The 16,144-nt window shown below is 36.1% G+C and overlaps 1 protein-coding gene across 1 annotated transcript in view; it reads left to right on the top strand.

Moving 5' to 3' along the window:
• Window positions 1-16,144, top strand: part of PDGFC (platelet derived growth factor C) — a 123,831-nt gene that overhangs the window by 17,261 nt on the left and 90,426 nt on the right. The window lies entirely within an intron of this gene.

The following is a 16,144-nucleotide window of genomic DNA, read 5'->3' as shown; positions in this document are numbered from 1 at the left end:
GAATTTGGGTGTTTGGTAACCCAAGGGATTTTTGACATCTTGTAAACTTTTGCTATTTACAGTTTCTAGTGAGAAAGTTTAACCACATAACTGATAAATATCTTATTTTGGTTGTTTCATGCACACTGTTTGGTCGTTTTATTCAGCATCATCTTACTCTTTGGTTTTGCCTATGACTTTTATATTTGGCCAGCTATTGTGGAGCTTCAGCTAGTGGCTGCTCCAAGCCTTGGATCTGCCACACTGCTCTGCAGAGCGCTTGTGTGTTTGCCTGTAGCAAATATGCCCATGTGTATGTGCAAAAATACACATAAAGTATGTATCTTCTGGTACTTCAAGTATCAAAAAACAGTGAGAAGCAATATTCAAGATATGATGTACACAGTACTAGTGTTTTCTCTAATCTTCCATGCTTTTGCCTCAGGTTCTTAGTGTTCAGGTTTTCCTCTCAGCCATGTAGTCCTGTCCCAGTAGGGCAGACAGCAGCTCTGCACATGGGAAGGATGCTCAGAAATTGCTTTGTGTTATGCTCAGGTCTGGAAGTGATAGAGACTGCAGTGAGTCAAAGCTATAAATTTCACAGGATCAAGACATTTCAATGTTCTACTTCCAGTATATCATTGTTAATATGGGTAAAAGATGCTGTGAAACAGGTGGTGACTGTAAAAATGGAAAGTAAACTTTTTCAAGTGTTCTTTCCTAGTATTAGGTCGTGGTGTCAAGTGTTGTCCTGTTTGTTTTGGCCTTGGTTTTCTTCCCATAGACTTTTTTTTTCATTTGTAAACCTTCATGGCCAGAATCTATTCCTCCATTATGCCTCTACCTAAGAAGAGCAGAGATTTTAAGGTTTTGGGGTTTTTTTAGTCTTTGCTGATCATTTTAGATCATAGTTTGAAGGAGAACCTTCCCCTGGGGGTAAGCAGGTTCTTCAGTGTGTCCAGTGATATTGAGATACTTGAAAGCAGTTACTGGTCTCCCATCTTGTTCTTTGCCCTCTTTTAGACTTGAATTTTGTTTACTATTGAGTTTCTTTCGTGAGGTAACCCCACCTTTGTCTACCTTGTGTATAGATGGTGATTGACTTCCACTCCCCCCTCCTCTTTAAACAGAATATTTTCTAGGGTTTCTTACATGAAGAAAAACATATTTCAGAATACCAGATACTTCACCTAACCATCTTTCAATTTTCTCTTGAGTCAGCACTTGGATACCATTCTGCATTTAGGAATGGGGGTCTTGACTTCAAAATAAAAAAAATTCTTAGAAAAGTAAACTAATAGAGAACTTGTATACCTCTGGTTTCTTCTGTGCTCTGAAGTTCCAGCTCTTATGCAAAGAATAAATAACACCTACTCAAATGATAATCCTCACTAACCTCATCAGATAGAGTTGACAAGAACTAGGTACTTATTTTCTAGTAGCATTTTTAAATTCTGAAGTTCTAGAAAATGACATGGCACTATTTTTTTTTAAATTTTCAGATTGAAAGTCACTATTAAATTTACCCTGGAAAATTATTTGTCATTAATTTTGAGAAAATTTAGAAGAATCATTTTCAAGATCACCTTTTATATTTAGAGAGAACCTAGCAGTTGAACTGTTATTTGTTTTGGTTTCTTCTCTCTAATGGATTTTGGGAGAATGAATGAATTTTGCAATCATGAGCAAGCTAAAGCATGCTCTGTTGAAATTTGGATGAGCCTGTTAAGTCAAGCCTGTAGTGAACCAAGCCTGGTTCTTGGTAGGCAGTGCTTAGAGCAGGGACTGGTGTCCCTGAGGACGGTGCCAGTGCCACGCTCCTTGCTGGTGGCTCTCATTTGCTGGAAATCCTTTCCAAGGGAAAAGCTGCATGCTGTGAGACTCATTTCTTGGTTGCTGCTGGATCCAGTACTGATCTCTTGAGCCTTTTCCCTAGGTCTCCTGTCTCTGCCTTCACAGGTTGTGAAGGTATTGGGGGAGGAATGAAGAGAAATACATGTTTAGAGCACAAACTGAAAGATACAATTCATATTTGGGCAATAACTTCTGACCTTATTCACTGCAATAATTAGACATTTATGAAAATACAGGCTGAAGTGGTACCATGCCAGACAAAATGTAATAGAAATCTCAGATCAAGTTGCTAGTACTTCCTTTTCTGGCTGGCTTTCAACTGTGCCTGTGAGCGCAAAGGAATGGCATGTATTTATACGTTTGTAAATAAGATCCCACACATTTTCCGCTTGAGAACATGCACTCGGACCTTTTATGGTCAGGAAGGGGTGTTTCCCTCTGTCTGTGAGCTGCCCTGAGAACCACACATTTCCAAGTATGCAGTTCAGAAACTTACAGCTAATACTTTGTAAACTTCAGTTTAAACAAAGAAGTTTGGGGGATTAAAGGCAAAAAAAAGTATTTTTCTTTTTCCAGTAGTAAAATACTTTAAGATAAACAAATAGGTTTTGAAGTTGATGTTTTTTGCTAACTTAAGTTGCCTCATTCAGGTTTACTTATATAAATAGCACTTAGATGAAACTCTCATGACTGTGTGTCTTCTTTAAAAAAAGTCTATTTATCAAGAGATTCAGTTGACAATGTCATTTTAAAATATCTAAAACTCTTTCTAGATACTCAGTTTTAGTTGATCATAATGGATCAATAGTATTCTTAGGAAAAAACCTCACAAACCAAAGAAATTCAGCTAGATGAAATGGAAATATTTCAAAAATAGTAGTTTCTTGCAGACTTATTTCACCGATCAAAAAAAAATTTGGTTCAATTTGAGTGATCTCCAGCCCTGTAAGATGAATGCAGAACACTTAAATGTTACTGTCAAAAAGTATCATTGTCTCGAGAAGGCACAAATAAAATAATTTATTTGCGTAGCAATTTAGATGCAGAGAGGATAATATGTTCTTTCTTTTATGTGAAATGGTAAGGTGTTTCAGGGAACCTGTAATGTGCCCTACTAAGTGTGTGGGGTTTTATTTTCCATCAACTGTTTTGGAAACTGCAAATAGTCTGAAGCTGGACAGTTGGAAAGACTTGAAATATGCTAGAAGAGCTAGAGGGTTTCTTAGGCATTGAAAGAGTTTTTAGTTCTTATGCCATGATGCACTCAGTATTCCACTCTAACTTTTATCCTAAAAAAAATTTCAATAGATTTTCTTAAAAGTGGTTACTTGCTGTCTTCAGATTAATCAGAAAAAAAAAATCCTGTAATACTTTCTGGAAAAGAAGAATGTCTACAGGAAGAAGAATAATCACTTGTTGAATGCTAAAAGGGGTAGGTTTCAGAATTTCCACTTAGTTTCCCAAAGATGCATTGTACCACATGTATTTGTGCAGTGAGATGTGAGAGTTGCCATAGAAGTGTTTTTTTTATTTCAGGATTGTTTACTTATGTCAAAATGAAGTGACAACAAGCTGAACATTGTAATAACAGTATGTGTCGTATGTGCTACGAATGTATTTTTATAATTTTAGTAATTATATTGCTTTTTGGTGTTTTAAATATTCAGTTTCAAATCAAGATAGTATTTGGGAAGCCTGGGTTTTCTCTACCCAGAAAAGATGAATTGCATCTAATAGCCACTTCCCTTTCACTTTGGCTGCCTTTGGTCATACCATTCTGCAAAGGCAGAATTGGTGCAGTTAAGTTCACAGACCATATTTGCAGTTAATGGAGACATCCATGAAGAATTCGGCTTAAAAAATTGCAGGTGGGCTGTAAGTTCTCAGAGTCCATACATGTAGGAATTTGGACAATTAAGATTACCTTGAAGATGCTTTCATAATATGCTTTCATGACCTTCCTCTACAAGGTCATGTTCTTGCATTAACTGGTGCTATGTAATCTTTGAAAATATGAAACCTACCACAGATGAAGCAAGAAAGTAATTTCTGTTCCAAAGAAGTAAAAATCAGTGGCATAGCAAAGTTTCTAGGGCACTTGCTCAACTTAAGTCTTTGCTGCTTTGTGTAGGCCTAGGAATCCCAGTGCCACTAGTTAATTAGTGGTGTAATCCTGAACTTTGCTCAGCCAGAGGCAAGCAAAGCTATTATTTAAGTGGAAATAAGTGAGCAGGATTAAAACAGAGAAAATTGGGCCTCAGGGGGATCAAGTATATTCTTAGAATTCAATTGTTGTCACTTAATGTGTTTAATTATCTTTTGATTCACAGGGCATGGCATGTGCAATTAGCTGGAGTTACAAATAACTAACCCACAAATTTTTGAGTTAAAGCTGCCTTTTGATGTTAGACTGAGCTATGGCTTCCGTGAAGTATTGCTCTAGAAACCAGAACACCATCTTTTTGTTTTCCTTTTTCTTTAATTTTTGGTTCTCCTGCTTCCTTACAGCAGTTTAATTACCTTTTGTACTGTTTTCCCATTTCTAGCTACCTGTGGTCGTTATTGGTATCATTATGTGGTATGGGTTATTTTCTCCTCTGTGTGCTTTTGTAGTTGATGTTGGGTAGTGATGTCATTGCTGAAAGCATGACCTAGGTGACTTCTCAGAGGTCTTACTGACCTCTCTTTCCCGTGATTGCACATTAAACTTGTTCCTCAGTTAGCCATACTCAGTATCGTGGAGCTGATTGATGTTTTAGGTGTGAATCACATGCATGACTTACTAGGCAGGAGCTGATTCTCCTGTGTTAGATAAAATGTGAGTACTTTGACCCTGATCAGGAAACTCTTCAGAGGGACTCCATGCTGAAAGATCAGCTGCTGCTTTGGTGAATTGCTAGATTGGGGTCAAAGTATGGAGTATCTTTCTTGTAGATTCAGATCTATTTCTTCTGCTCCAGTGACTAGGGATAGTTAACCTGTAAAGGTATGATAAAATAACATATGTTTTGAGATAACGGCCTGTGCATTATAACTGCATACTCAAATATCTCTACAAAATAGTAATTTGAACCTGACTACCCATGTAAATTATCAGATTTCATATTAAACTGAAGCGCCTTGTAAGCATCTTATCTATGCTTTTTAATGGGCTCTGTGTATGTAACATCAATTTTTGCCCTGATCTACACAAAAATTTGTTTGGTTACTTATAGGCTGCCTCTTGCTTTAAATGATAATGAACCAGATGGCATCCTCTATTACCACTGAAGCTGAAAACATAATATGGAGGGAATAAAGGAACAAAACTCTGCAGTTGTGGAATCATCAATGAGAAGTTCCAAAGACAAAACCTTTATGTGATTCAAAGCCTTGTTGAAAATTCTGGTGGCTCTTTCCAAACTAAGGTGATAGGAAGGCTATATTTATGAGCCTGCGATTTTTGTGGGAGCTCTGGTTGTGATGGCACCAAAGGGTTAAAATTCCGTCTTTATTTTCAGATATCTTCTCTTTTAAAGCAGCAGGTCATTAGTTTTTATGTTCCATGGTTGTTTGTTTTATATCTGAAATTAGGAGAGAAATAATTCTTTGCTGTCTGAACCCTGAAATTGTTTGCACCATCAAAAAAGCTTAATTCAATTTTTGTGATGGCCATGTATGCAGTGTTATTGTTCTTCCCAATAGCAATGTGATCTGCTTTTAAGTACAGCTTCAGGATAGTCTTAAAAGTCTTTTTAGTGTCGTTGTGGTTAGTTATCAGAAGTCTTGTATTTGAGTGAGGTAATTCAAAGCCTTCCTTAATAACAGGAAATATTTGCCATTTCACCTCCAATACAAAGGAATTCATGTTTGCTGAAAAGCTGGGTCCTTCTAAAGGTCAAAACTGTGGGGCTGTTGCATCCTTTGCTTTCACAATTTTTTTCATTTTTGTCGGTTTAGAGTCAACCTCTTTTACATTCCCACCAGATAGTGATTGGTTTGGGTTTTTGTAGTGTGGGTGGGCTTTTTCTTACTACGTGTGGGGTTTTTAATGGGATGCAAAGAAATGGTACGAAAGTAGGATTTTAAAGGTTTTGGACAGGAAAATTGAAGTCCTGTTTTTAAACTGATGAGGCAAGGAATGTGACACTGAGTGTGGTATTACTAAGTTAGACTCAGCTAAAGTTGATTTTATTGCCAATTTTATATTTGTAATAGTATCCTCAGTTACTGCTCAAGTTCAGGGATAAGGTTATTAATTTATTAAAACTGTAACGAAACAGAAGAATATTTTAGAGCTGACATAATTCAACGTTGAAGTAATTGATGGAGGCATTTTCTTGGTCTTCTGTTGTTAAAGTGTGTGCAGTTCACAGAATAGGCATGAGGAAAGGTAAGGGTTTGTTGTATTTTGAGGCATTTGACCTTGGCTGGAAAGTTTACTTCAATCTCAAGGTTTTCCAGGGTTTTTATCCTGCAGTTCTGGCCTAGGTAATTATTGTCATTTGTGCATATCATCTATGCCATCACAAAATGACTGGTGTTATAAGAGAGCAGAAAAAAGCTAATGTTACTCTTCTTATTAGAAGTTGCTGGCTACTAATCTGCTCCTGGCAAGCTGAGGTGATGATTTTTCATCATATGAGCAGTCTCCAAATGCAGATGACATTTTTTTGCTGAACTTCCCAGATGGCTTTTAATTGAGTATTAGTCTGTTTCAATCACGTTTACATACATATGCTCTTAGACAATGACAATGGCAGTGCCTCTTTCTTGCAGTAAAGAAATCTGCTGTTCTTTCCTCAAGCTTGGCACATGGTGAGAGGGATACAGGACTTTTGCTTTATCAGGGGGATTTCAAACCTTGTGTTTGATTTTCCTGGAGAAACGTTGTAGTGTGACATTTCAGGATCCCTCCAGGAGTATATAAATTCATAAGTTTGAACACATCTCTAACTGAGTAGAATTAAAATATGACTTAAAGAGTCCTAATGTTTAAATACCTTAGGACCTTCAGAAGAACATTTTGACTTGCAGATCTGAGTAGATCAGCTTTGAGTGGAGGACTGATGTCTTTGAAGGAAGAGGGGCGTCTTTCAAAGCAAAACTCCCAAAAAGCACATCTTACTCCACCATGGTGTTTCCTTTCCTGCTTTAAGTCTTTTCATCGTACACGTACTGATTTGAACTGGATGAGTGTGTGGTTTGTTGTTCTTTAAATAAATTTTTTCCTTCCAGGAGCCTCATACAGCTTTTCAAATTTGTTTGGAAACCTGATCATGTGCCAAACATTTAGGTATGACAGTGCCCATGAGATTTCTTTCTTTTCTTGTATCTTTCCTTTCACGTTTTCATACTTTGAATGTACAATTTTTATAGGGTTCTTCCAAAATTGATAGTAGTTTCCATAAAAAAAAAAAAACAAACAAAAAAAACCCCAAGCCAATCGGCAAACAAAGCCGATGAATATACCTTGTCACCCCAAAAAACAAAGCACATGTATTTATTTGTCTGGCAATATTTATGATAAAAGTATAATTTATACTTCTGATTCAGACTGTTAGATTTAGATTGATAAATGAATGCTAATCTGTTGAAAAAATAGTCTGCAGTGAGAGAAAAAAACCCCCAAATCTGCAAAATGTGGTTTAAGGATCTCAATTTTCAAGGAGCTTATGAAAATGCAGTCACATTGATAACTTTATAGTATTTAAAATATTAGTCTTTGATAACTCACATTTCAATATCAGTAGATAGTAAGTATTGCTGTTGGTGAAATGCATTTGTTATCGTTTTATTCCATTTTCTAAATACAGACTTAAGAAAACAGCCATACTCTGTTCAGAGATCATCAGTCACTTTAGCTTCTAGACCTCATTTCACCATTATTCTCTTCCCCTCCAGACTATTTTTTTTTTCCCCTTCTTGTTTGCATAAAGCCTACAGTGAAGTGTAACTTGAGGCCATTGACTGTGAGATTTCCAGAAATCTGTTTTGCAGCTGACCCTTTGTGCTTTATTAAGAGTAAAGCTAAAATAAAAAACTCAGAGAGTTTTTCCTGTGCAACAGGTAATAAATATAATTACAGTTTAATGCTTGAAATATTTTAAAATCTTCAGAAACTCTGGTATGTGCTTCAGTAACTCATCAAATTTGCAAGGGAATTTGATACAGCTTTGGATTCTAGAAACAACCAAGCAAAAAAAAAAAAAATCTATGAAATAGTGTATTTATCACAGTTTGGATGATACTGTGAGAGTGTGAAATAATAATTCTATACTTAATTTGGATGCATTGATACTTTTTTTAAAAGGTATTATAGATTTGAATGTAAAATAATGAAACCCTCTTGTTTAGTGATCTATTGGAGATGAAGCAACAAATGTAGTCTTATTTTTTTCTGTATGAATATATTGTAATATTGAGTGTGAGTCTTGGAAACTCACATTTAAACATGAATAAACAGTGTTATACCTAATCAACTTCAACCTTCATAGCAGCTGGTGGACTGACCTATAAAATGCATACTTTGAAAGCTGTGACTTGGTGGCTTTTCTGCTACCCTGTTTTTATTCTAAAAAGAAAAAAAGGCATTTTTGGCCTATCTAAGTGGGAGGAAAGTCAACTGAGGCAGTTCTGAATTGTGGCTTTTGAGATTCTAATTTTGTAGTTAATGTCATGTTAGAAATGCACCTGGTTTGACTGAACTCAGGGTTGGGGTTGACTGTCATAGTGTTATCCCAGTTTAAAACTGAATTCAGTTGCTACAAATTTTGAAAGCTCAGTGTATATATAAATAAGAGAGTTTTGCAATTGCTCAGAAAGGTGATGGATAGCTCAAATTTCCAGTTGTTGCTTTCATGTTGTTGAGGTTCCTTTGATGTAAATATCACTGACTTCCGAGATATTTTACATGGGGCTTATTTTTTTTTTTTTTTTTTTCAACTTACAAGTTTGTACCAACACTCTTGTTTTGTTTGGTCTGTTTTGTAAATAGAGAAGTAGACTGTTACTATGGTGGTCCTATTAAAAACTGGAGCATGGATAAATATGTAGATTTTCAGTGTCCGCAAAATTCTAATTGCTTGACAAGTATGTGAAAAAATTGGATTTTCACATAATCAACTTGATGAAGGCCGTTATATCTGAATTCTCATGGAAGCCATCTATTACAGGAACCCATCATATCATACTATAAAAGGAGAGGGTATTTTGCTTAAAATTGAGGAGATGTTAAATCGGAGAGGTAGGTGTAAAATTTAAAAGCTTTTTAATTTATAATCCAAGTCGTGCTGTCAACATTGAAATATTGCATTGGCATGAGAGAAAGGTGAATGTTATCCCCCTGCATGTGAGGCAGTGGAGCACTGTTCCGTTCAGTCTTTGTTCTCCTCTGTAATAACAGAGGAATGAGACCCTGTTGGGCATGAGTACCTTGGCAGGACCGGCCCCTGCCTGATCTTTTGAAGACAGCTTTACACAAGTTGTGGGATCATTCAAAGCCTATGGAGTCAGTCCCAGTAAAATGTCTGGCTAAGGGCTTATAGGATCAGTTGTCTTCACATAAAACTGCTCAGCTGGCAAATCGTGATCGTGTTCTAGATCTGTGACTCCAGAAGGCATCTTGTCTGCTGTGCACTGTGAGGTCACACCCACCCGACCAGGTTAGGTGGTAAGTGAAGAAATGGCTCAGAACACCTGCGTATCTTAAGAGCTGGGATCTTCTGAATGAGATGAGCCCCTTTTTCTCTGCAGGAAGGTGAATACAACTGAATGATTATGTTTGGTGCCTCTTGTTCACTTGATTATTACCTTTTTAAAGTTAGTGGGCTTCGCAGTGTGACTGTGGAGTCCTGAAACTCGATCCCTTGCTTTGGTGAGAAACCACTAAATAAGTAGAGCTGATTATAAATTGCACTATGTTTTTGCATCTACAAAATAAATCTTAGGACTCTCATCTTCCTTTCTGTGTCTGTCCCATCTCTTCTTCATGTTTCCTATTTTTCTTTCTCTCTTTTTAATGCTATTTTTATTACTTAAGCTCACACAGGTGGTCCTGTCAGGCTGTAAAAGTACTTGCTGGACCAATATAAAGAGACTGCCTGAATAATGCTGTGGGGGGTTTTTTTTGGTTGGGTTTCTTTTTGGTTTTTTTGTGTGTTTTTTTGTTGGTTTTTTTTTTTTTTTTCATTTAGGACTGATTTTGCTTAGAAACTCTTACACAGGATTTATGCAAGAGAGCAATAAATTATATGTAACTTGTAAAACATTCTGGGATACACATGGGATACAAGATCAGTCAGCAGCAAAAATTTTCCCATGAGTCATGTCTTTCTAAGGTATCTGGCAAATTGGCTCATCAATCTTTCCTGTTTACCCCTTAATAACAGTGATAGTTTACTTTACATATTATTTTTGTGGTTAAAGTTAGTTGAACAGACCTCAGGATCATGTGACCAGTGGCTGATGGAGTTCTGTTTCCAGCCCATAGCTATTCTCGCTTGAAAGAAAAAAAAAAAAAAAAAAAAAAAAAAAAAAAAAAAAAAGTAACTTGTGGAGATATGCTAAGCATGTTACTAATTAAAGCAACTGTTTAAAGTGAATATGTGGCTCAAATTTAAATGTATATTCTGTGGCCCATGAGCTTGTGTTAAAATCTGGGGGTTTTGTCTTTTTTACTGCCAGTGAAGTTTGTATTTTTTAAAATGGACGTGTTCTGAAAACTGTTCTTCATAAGCACTGGCAATAATTGGAAATTGAGAAACTGTGCTGGTGGAACTGTCTTGCAGTGTGGAATAGGGTGGATGAATGAAAAATCAAAAATATTGGTCTGCAGACTCTGGAAACTCCATGACACTGGCAACAGTAGCAGACCTTGCTACTTTGTTTTATGAACAGCTTCTTGTTTTGATTTTTGTCCCATCAAGAGGCACTGTTGCAGTTGCCTGACTCTGGCAGGTCTTGACAGATACTGATTAGTTTTTAAGCTAACATCCAATGAAAAATAAAGTCAAACACTCTGAAGTACAACAGTCCTGGGGAAAAAAAAAAAAAAAAAATCTATTTTTAGTTTGTTACTATAACTAAGACTTGAGTTTTGGGCAAAAATGTAGTAACAGAAGGCTTTATTTTTTTGTGTGTGTATAAACATGTTTGTGTATATATATATTACAAAAGCGTACATATGTATGTATATAAAATATTTTTATGTGAACTGCTGTAACAACAAAACTTGGGGTTTATATGATGATTTTGAAAGAAAACCTGTGAACTTGTCTAGAATCAAGCAAAGATTTTAGAAATAAGTGTGGTGAAGTGACAGGTTATATACAATGTGCTACAAATTTTGGGATGCATATATTTATGCATATGGTTGAATCTTTGGTCCTATATGTACGTAAACATACAAAACTAGCACTCCTTTTGAAATTAAATGTTGTAAGCCATTCCATTCCAACTTGGTTACAAAATACTAATCTCTATCCCTGTAAAAGCAGGAATTTGCTGAAGGAACATGGGCAAACCTTTAGTACTAGAAATCTGAGCAGTGTCCGTATAATATTGTGCATGCTATTTAAATAATCCATGAATTAGTCACACATTTATCAGCTTAACATTGCGTTATTCCAAACTTCACAATGGACAGCAAAGATTGAATCCCATAAACATTTTTCCCAAAAGCTAATATATGAGAAGGCTTACTGAGACCTTTTTTTAAGGGAAAAGGGAAACAAAACCCACCAAACCCACAGAATCCAGCAGAATAGTGAAAGGTTTATTAAGAATATTTTGAACTGGTTTTAAATTTTTATATGTCAGTATTAATCTCAGCTTTCAGTAAAGTGCCATTGTCCATTATGTACTCCATTACTTAGGATTTAGAACCCATACTGATTTGATGTGGAAAACATAGAGATGACTCTTTCCCAGGAAATAAAAGGGTGGTTTTTTTTGTTTGTTTTTTTTTTTTTTCTGTCCTCTACTGTGCTTGCATAAGATTGCTGCAGTCACAAAAGCAGCATTTTCAGCATTTATCTGGATGGATCCTGTAGCTCTGTGGCTGTGTCTGACCTGACACAAATAGTCTCATGAGCTATGGGAAGCAAAAAAAAAAAAAAAGTTACAGGTCTGTGCCAGGTATTATTTATAAAGCTAATTTTCTTGCCAATAGCTGCAGTGATCAGTTCTTCCACGCTGTGTAGTGGCTGCAGTTGTATTACAGGGGAGTTCTGTGAGGATGTCTTAACTGCATGAAAATCATCCTAATGACTTCAGAATACCTGCTTCATTGTCAAATAATTATAATGGTGGACTTGTTAATTTTCAGGCTTAATTAGATGCCCTGAAAAATAACAGTCTCCCAATTAGTGTCTGTGACATAAAATCTGCAAAGTACTACAGGTATAATAATGGGTATTTGTCTTTTTTGAGCTGGTACTTTTGTAGTCTGCTCTAGCTCCTCAGCAGCCCTTTCTGAAGAATTCCCATGACTAAGGCCAGAAGCAATGTCTAGGACACTTGGCTTACCCTTGCTGTTTCAGTAACTAGCAGTGAACAAACAGCATCCTTGTCACCTTTGCAGAATAAAACGTGGCATGAGTATCTTGCTTTAAAGCTTTTTTTTTTTTTTTATCATGTTAGAGTTAAACCTGATGACAGAGTTACAGGCTTGTTACAAGGACATACATTGCATTTGTTAAGTTTTTTGTTGCTGTTGTTGTTTTTAATTTTATTTGTTTTGCTTTCTCCTGAAAGTAAAAAATGTGATAGTTTCAGTGTCGCTCACTGTAACAGTGCCTTTACTATATCTCCTGCTAAATGATAATAGGATCCGGATTCTGTATACTTGACTGTTGTATTAATGACAAACTTCTCACTATTGAAACAAACACCTCTCTTGATTTTAGCTTGCATCTCACGTCTTAGTTCACATGTTCATGTGAAATTGGAGTCAATTCTTTTACTGGAAAATGTAGTAGTGCATGTATGTGTTGGCCTGAAAAACTGCATTTTGCTTCACTGGGTGTGTCTTTTCTTTCATACCTTACACCTATGGAAGACCCATTTTTTTTGGTGGTTTTTTTTTTTTTTGTTTTTTAAAGCTATAAATAACCTCAGACTAGTAGTTTAAAAACCAAATAAATAAATAAATAAAACCCTCTCAGCTGCATACAGTGGCTGTGGACATAGGAAATACACCTTGGTGCCTGCTGAAGTCATTGGGGATCTTCTCCTTGACCCCAGTGAACCAGTGATCCTCGTTATACTTCTTTGGACCTCAGAACAGGCTCTGACTGAGGAGTCCCTGCTTGTGCATGCCTCAGGAATCAGACACAAAGAATGTTTCTTGAAAACATTTTCCCCTTAAAAATCCTAAGTGGTCTTTTTTTATTAAACAAATCTGAAAGGATAAAATTGGCATTTAATCTGTGCATGTATTGGGTAGCCTTAGGTAGGTAATGGTGCTCAGCTCCCTTGTTCAGTGTGTTGGAGGTGACTTCTTTGACCTGAGAGTTCATAATCAGCTGCTTCCACAGCAGAGACCCACCACACACATCTTAGTACCAGGCCCCCCGTGGAGAAGCAGTGGTTGAGTGCTCTGAAGTAATGGATTTAATCTCTGCATAAATCTGAAGCTCTGCAGATAAACATTTCAGCTAAGCTCCAGCTCTGTGCTCTCTTGCAAGCAGAGGATTCTGACTCTGTTTCAGCGAGGTGTGTCTTTGTTGTTTTCCTCATTAGCCTGGTCACAAGTCCAGTGCTAAGCCGCAAAATAATAAGTTCTGTTTCTTCGTAACACTGTATTTTCATCCATCCTCATTCCAGCTGCTCATTACTCTTTTCCAACAGCCAATAGCACAGGATTTGAAGGATATCTTTGTCTCTTTGCTCTGCTAGATGAAAGTTGGAAAAAAAGAAGAAATTCACCCCTTCACACCATAAATTACTGTTCTCATGTTGTGTACTGGGCAGTTTTGGTCTACAGTAGCATGGTCACTTGAAGAATTTTATGAGATTGCTTACTAGAGATTTCGTTCTGAATCCCAAAGTGCTTAAAATGAGGCTGAATTCACAGCAGGAAAAATTTCAAGATAAAAATATGTTAGCAAGTGGTACTGTGGTGGTTGAATTTGGTCCTTATGTCTTCCTGTATAGAAGGATATAGACAGATAGGGAATATATGAGAAACTGATATGGAAAGGAATGTAAGAACTAATCAGGGTACATGAGGAAAAAGATTTCACTTCCTTTTCTGTGGAGGAATGGCAAAATGAAAGAAATGGGAGATAAAGAAGCAGCGATGGAGAAGATGATAAATACACTTTCTTGGGAAAGGCAAAATACTGGATAAACTGGGATGACTAAGATAAAATTGCAGTTGATTGAAATAATTCGGTGTCATTCAACTTAACCTTTGGTTACTCTAAATCAAAACAATTAATCTGGAAAAAGTATGTCACTGTACTACTGCAAAGCGGCCCATTTTCAGGGCTCATTTTGAGAAGATGAAATAGACTACTAGGCTAAAAAAGCATTTTGAACATTGTTTAATATTTCAGTGTTTTTATATTACAAATAAAATTAAGCTTGCTTTTACTCTTTTGTTTAGACAGCTTTTCAGAAATTAAGTGCAGATCAAGAACTATGACTGATTTGAAATGTACTTCAGATTGATTATTAGTAGTACGATTATTATTATTATTATTTGATATTTTTAAACAATGTTATTTACTGTGTCACGGTACATCACGGTACATACATATAGATTTACTGTATAACACAGATTTCCAAAAAGAATATATTTTATAATTTTGTTAGAAGGTCAAGTAGAAACCACTTGTACTGGTAGTAAGAAAATGTGGCTTTTTTGGTGCTGGAACATGTGAATTAAAGTTTCCCTAATGCAGACCACCTGCTAGTCTGATGTATCTGTATTTTTGCTTGGTATACCTGGTGTGTGGGGGAAATGTGCTTGTTTAATTTGCATTGTGTGGCACTGCAAACTTAAGCTTCCTTCCTTTCATGGCTGCTGTATGAGGCACAGTTGTTTTTTGAAAACATTTGAATTAATCTTCATTTTTTGATATCTCCAGGAACATGGCGTATTGGGAAACACACATGTAATAGGTGATATTTCTTGTGAGGTTAGCTGCTCTTTTCCAGTCCTCACATTATTTTATCTTTTTTTTTTTTTTTCCTTTCTTTTGGAAACCTTGTAAATATGACTGCACTGCGAGGCAGTTGTGTGATTTAGCTTTTCTTTACTATGTTAATAAATATTTTTCTTTCGGTGTGTTAGGTCCACAATTTAGAGATTACAAAAGTAACAATGGTAGGAGAGTTAATAATGAAGTAATACTTTACTGCAGTTGAAGTAACAATGTGGAGACTTGAGCAAATTTCTGAGGTATTAAAGATTGTGTCTTCCAGGTCCCAATCCTGGATTATGGCAAAATGTTACCTCAGAATTACATTCACTCTATATGTTTTTAGTCTTGAAAAGCTCCGAGGTTCATCTAATATAAACTAATCATCTAGGGCAAAATGTTTTGCTGAAGCATTTGTATGCAAAAGGAGGACTTGGAAGTTGTTATATATATGTAACATCTTCCATGCATATATATATATATGTGTGTGTGTCTGTGTGTGTATTTATATCTAAAGTCTTCCTTAAGAAAAGTTATTTTTTCCATAGGATGACTTTTCTTTTAAAGCAGTAATTCCTATTAAAGGTGTGATGTTGTTGCTATATGTTCCTACAATAGCTATAACAAGAAATTCTGTGTATGCTTCTTACGTGTAAGAAGCAATCACAGAACTGTATAGGTTGGAAAAAACCTCTAAGATGAACTTCCTCCATTGACTGGTCACCATCTTATCAACTAGACCATAGCACTAAGTGTCACATCCAGTTGTTTTAAAACTGAAGTATTTGAAGTATTTCTCAGCCCAAATGCCATGCTGTGTGCACCTTCACTTTATTTTGCAATGAGTCTATAATGGAAGGGTAAGCCAAATAGCCCCACAAATCCATACTCCTTAAAAGTTTCAAGTAATTTTAGATAGTGGACTGGAAGAGAGAATACAAACAGGGCAAAGGAGAAAAAAAAATGTGTTTTTTTGTTTGTTTTGTTCTTTTTTTTTTCTTGTGTGTGTTGTGGATTCTTGAGTTTTAAATGTGCAGTGACCATATAAATTCTCAGGGCCTCTACCTTGCATTGAAGCTTATTTGAGGCAGGGATTATCCATGATGACTTTTAGGATGGATCCTTAATTCTCATTGTGGTATAGAGCAGTAGAAAAAGTATTTTTAGTCAGACAGCTCCTCACC

The sequence above is a fragment of the Hirundo rustica genome, chromosome 5 (assembly GCF_015227805.2).
Source record: "Hirundo rustica isolate bHirRus1 chromosome 5, bHirRus1.pri.v3, whole genome shotgun sequence".
Lineage (NCBI taxonomy): Eukaryota > Metazoa > Chordata > Aves > Passeriformes > Hirundinidae > Hirundo > Hirundo rustica.
This window is presented reverse-complemented; position numbering and strand designations above follow the sequence as displayed.